Raw genomic sequence first — 5,024 nt, 5'->3', positions numbered from 1 at the left:
TGAAATGAACATAGAACTTCAGGACATTTTTATTTCACTTGTGTTTTATGTATTTTATTTCTTCTTCTGTTAATCTGGAACTGTATATCTGCAAATAATCATCCAGACAGTTGAAAGGAGAATACTTTGATAGAGGTTATGGCTACAAAACATCTATAAAATATGACATAACAATGAATTGTACTGGGAGAAAAAGGAAAAGACATTATAGGATATAACAGCACATGAAGAGGTACAATGAACCTATGATAGTAGAGGGAAAGAATGAAAGGTGTGAACACTGAGTAAATCTTTGACTCAAAGAGTGATCAACATCATTCTCACTTGGGTTTAGACATTTATGTTATTCTACAAGGAATTAGGAGAAGAAAGGGGAAAGAAAGGGGAAGGAGGGTGAGGAAAAGGAAAAGAAAAACTTGAAAAAGGAAAAGACAAGGGGGAAAAATGCAAATAGAAGGGAGGGCAAATTTAAGGGAGGCAGCAGTCAGAAGGCAAATATTAGTGATTAGGGAGAAGGAGAAAAGAAAGGGAAAATACATGCTGGAGAAGATAGGAGGGAGGAAAATACTCAGTAATCAAAACTGTTAATGTGATTTGTATGGATTCTGTCATCGAATGCTTCATGTATTTGCATGTCATCCTTGTGCAGGGTCCATGCTAATCTTCTCGGTATAGTTCCAATTTTAGTATATGTGCTGCTGAAACGAGCACTCCATAATCAAATGTATCTGAATGGTACAGTGGATTAAAAACCAGAATCTTAAAATACGCTTCTTATAAGAAACATATTTGAATCAGAGAGAAATACACAAATAACAGTAAAAACCTGAAGCATAAAAGAAAAGTATAAAAGAAAAAATAGGGGTGGTACTCTTAATCTTAATCTCAAAAAAAGCAAAAGCAAAACCATTTATCTAAAAGGTATAATGAAGGAAACTACATCTTCCTAATAGGTACCATACACAATGAAATAATATGAATATTAAACATATATGCAGCAAGTGATATAGCATCTAAATTCTTAGAGGAGTAGCTAAATAAGTTGCAAGCAGACAGACAGCAAAACCATATTGGTGGTGAACCTAAACATTCTTCTCTCAGAATTAAATTATCTAAACACAAAATAACCAAGTTAAGAATGTGAATAGAATTTTAGAAAAGTTAGATATGGCAGATTCTGGAGAAAACTGAATAGGGATAGAAAAAAATAGTTCTTATAAAATTAAGCCACTTATTAGTGCCTAAAAACCTCACAATCCAATTCAGAGAGGAAGAAATTTTAAATGCATCCTTTTCAGATTATGGTATAACAACAGTAATAAAAGACTATAGGAAGAGAAACTAAAAATTTTTCAGAAACTAAATAAGCTAATTTTAATGAATAAGTGTATCAAACAACAAATCAGAAATAATCAACAGTTTTACCCTAGACAATGAAAATGAGACACCATACTAAAACCTGTGAAATGCAATCTAGGTAGGTATTAAGGGACATTTTATATCTCTAAATGTTAACATGATTAAACAACAAAAGAGATAAATCACAACTAAGAAGTATGGGAAAAGAACAAATTAAAAATTCTCAATCAAATATCAAATTAGCAATCCTGGAATTCAGAGGAGAAATTTTTAAAAATTTAAAAACAAATAATGAACTAACAAATAAAAATGAGTTAGCTTTATCAAAAATTCCTTAAAATGGGCAACTTTGGATTAATATGATAAAAAAGAAGAAATCCAAATTACGAAGATCAAAAATGAAAATGGTGAACTTGTCAATAAAAAGAAATTAAAGAAATACTTTAGAGCATATTTTTCCTAATGTCTGTCAAGGAATCTGATAATTAAAAAGGATGATTGTTGACAGAACTTTATAGTTCCAGAATAACAGAAGAGGAAATAAAATACATAAAACTCAAACTAAATAAAAATATCCTGAAATTCTGTATGTTTGTTTCAAGATAAGGATAGGGAACAAACCTTTGGTTTCAATGGATTCTGAAATGCTGGCTAGGAAACTGCATCTACTAATATAGGTCTCATTTTTCTAACTTATAGTCCCTAAGAATTGCATCTAGAACTGAGAGTTTGTGACTTGATCATGATTACCCAGCAAGTATATTTAAGAAGTAGGATTTGACCACAGTTCTGCCTAGTTTTCAAATAAGCTCTCTATCTTTTATGCCACATTCTCTTTCTATAAAATATTGTTTAGTAAATAGAGGAAAGATCAAAGTATATTTTTGTTTTATTTTTCTTGGTCTGTTTTGTTTTGTAATACATGATTGCTCATGTATAACCTATATGTGCATACATAATTTTGATATACATATACAATATATGCATAAATATGCATATATCTATACATATATAAAGTTGGTTGCTCTCACAATGTGGAGGAAAGGCAAAGAGATAGGGAGGGAGGGAAATTTATCCTCCAAATTTTAAGAAATGAATTTTAAATTATTTTCTATATAATTCAAAGAAATAATTTTTTTAAATGGATGAAGGGGGAGGAAGAAAAAAAAAGAAAATGAGGATGAGGAGGAAGAGAAGGAAGAAGAAGAAATGAAGGAGGTGAAGAAGTGTGAATTTTTACATAGTTTTTATTGCTTTATTTTTAGCAAGGCACTTAAAGATTTAAAAATAACAATCACATAATCAAATGACTTGACAATGTGTCAAAAGGACTTTTAATGAGTTCCTTGTTGTTTTCCAAAAGTGACTAAATCATTTAAAACAGATGAAAATTTCCTTGGTTCTTATAGATTTACATTGAAAGAGATTCTAATACATAATACTGCAGAACTTTTTGTATCTAATCAAAATCCTCCTATTCATAAATCTTCCTCTTATTCTTAATGGTGAATAGCTTGTCATTTTTCATATTAAGCATTTAAAGATGGATAAGATCATTCTTATGTCACTCCTTGGCCCTGTAAATTTCACAACAAATAGTATAATAGCTTTATTTCATAGCAATCTAATTTGTCATTTTAACATATTTCCATTGTTCTCTTTTCCAAAGTTATATGTCATGTAACTTGAGAAGGCTCAAGTTCAACAGGCAATTTTAATGAGTAAATGCCTTATGGCCATCATGCCACCATTAGAATATAGAATTAGTGACCCTTGATCTAGTTTTTGTGGAGCCAGTAATGAAATCTATATTTTTTGACTTTAGCTAAATCATGAAAGCATAATGGAAGGTTGTTTTTTTTCAATTAGTGAACTGATATGAATTTTCAATGGTCAGATAATTTTTAATGGAGAGATGCTTTATTCAAAGAATATCAAATTAATATTAACAACGTATTTTCTAGTGTTTATAGACTTGCATTATAGAGAATTGTATGAGGACACTATAAACAAATGACCTAAAAAAAGATCTCTCCCTTATTTTGCAGGAAAACCTTTTTATTAATGACAAATGGCAAAATATCTATTCATTTCATATTGAAATCCTTCAGCATTACCTATCTAATTCCAAGACCTGGTTTGAAAGCTGGATCCTCAAAGAATGTAATTGTTCCTTTTATTTGAAGCAGAATTATTAATTTCTACTGTTGTTTTTTATCTATCATCTTTGAATCTGAATCTATATCCATCATCTATCTATCTTTATCACCTATTTATCTGTCCTTTTAATGATATATACATTTATAGGTATATATGCATGTATGCATGTATATATCCATCTCTCTGTCTATCTATCATATATTTAATGAGATTTGTCTCCTTTTATTTCCCAGGCTGGACATGCAGGAGTCCCTCAAAGGATAGATTCCTGTGCTGATCAACTCAGAATTCTGAACCAGCTTTTCCCAAACTTGTCTATTTTGCCTCTTTCTTAGGCAAACTGAGCGTGTCCTGGTCAGGTAGCTTTACCATACTGTTACCATACTTACTGCAGACAACTGACATTACTTTAACTTTTGTTCACACCACCACTTCTACCCAGATGAAACAACCTAAGGAGAAGCTGTAAACTATAATGCTCCTATTGAATTCACAGAAATTTTATATGGAGTAGCTAGGGGGCTCAGTGGATGAAGTACAGGTCCTGGTGTCAGGGAAACTCATTTTTCTGAGTTCAAACCTGATCTCTGACATTTTCCATGTGACCTAATAAAAATCATTTAATGCTTTTTGCCTCAGTTTATTTCCCTTAGTCTATTCTATATACTATTCATGAAAACAAGAGGTTTTACTAGTTTTTTTAATGTTCCAAGTGACAAATACACAGTAGACTTTCAATGTCTCTACTAAACTAAATGCTAATTCATTCAGAACTGTTTAGATATTATTCAGATGTATTCAGTACATTTTGATATTATTAATTTAACACAACAACCTAGAAATTCATGTCTATTATTCATCCATATAATAAGCATCCATTCATATATATTAATCATATTTTTAAAAAGTTTTAAATAATTTCTAAGTAAAAAAAATGGTTTCTTAAATATGCATCAAGTGACCATTTAACTCAAAGCTTGTCAGGTGAAAACAGGATCAGGTGAAAAACTACAAAACTGTGGCTTATAGCTTTCTGAGAAGAAGGTAGGCTATCTGCTAGAATAGCATGCAGGAAGCTAAGTAGTATAAAGGATAGTATGATAAGCCTAAAGTCAGGAAGACCTGATATCTAATTTGGCATCACTGACTTAATAGCTGTGTGATACTGGACAAGTCACTAAAACTTTATCTGATTTAGTTTCCTTAACTGTAAAATGAGAATTATTATAGCACCTATCTCCCAGGTTGTTCTGAGACTCCATATTTATAAAGCACATAGCATAGTGTTTGGTCTTTAATAATTGAATATTCTTTTCCTTTCCCAAGTAGGTAACTGGGTGCTGAACCACCAAAGGACCCTAAATTTAGGCATAGTTTTGGCCTTCCCTATGGGGAGTAAGCATGCCTTAAGATTAGAATTGACACAAAGATTCATGGGCTCCACTCTTGGTGCATCTCTACTTTTCTGGTTATGAAAAAATAATAAGTAGAATTCATCCATGTGG

General features: G+C 31.2%; 1 non-coding gene across 1 annotated transcript; it reads right to left on the bottom strand.

The window, feature by feature from the left end:
* Positions 1 to 604: 604 nt before the first annotated feature.
* On the bottom strand, positions 605 to 711 carry LOC141510453 (U6 spliceosomal RNA). The gene has a single exon (XR_012474941.1). It is a non-coding gene; the product is annotated as a U6 spliceosomal RNA (small nuclear RNA).
* Between the last annotated feature and the right edge of the window lie 4,313 nt (positions 712 to 5,024).

The sequence above is a fragment of the Macrotis lagotis genome, chromosome 1, assembly GCF_037893015.1.
Source record: "Macrotis lagotis isolate mMagLag1 chromosome 1, bilby.v1.9.chrom.fasta, whole genome shotgun sequence".
Taxonomy (NCBI): domain Eukaryota; kingdom Metazoa; phylum Chordata; class Mammalia; order Peramelemorphia; family Peramelidae; genus Macrotis; species Macrotis lagotis.
This window is presented reverse-complemented; position numbering and strand designations above follow the sequence as displayed.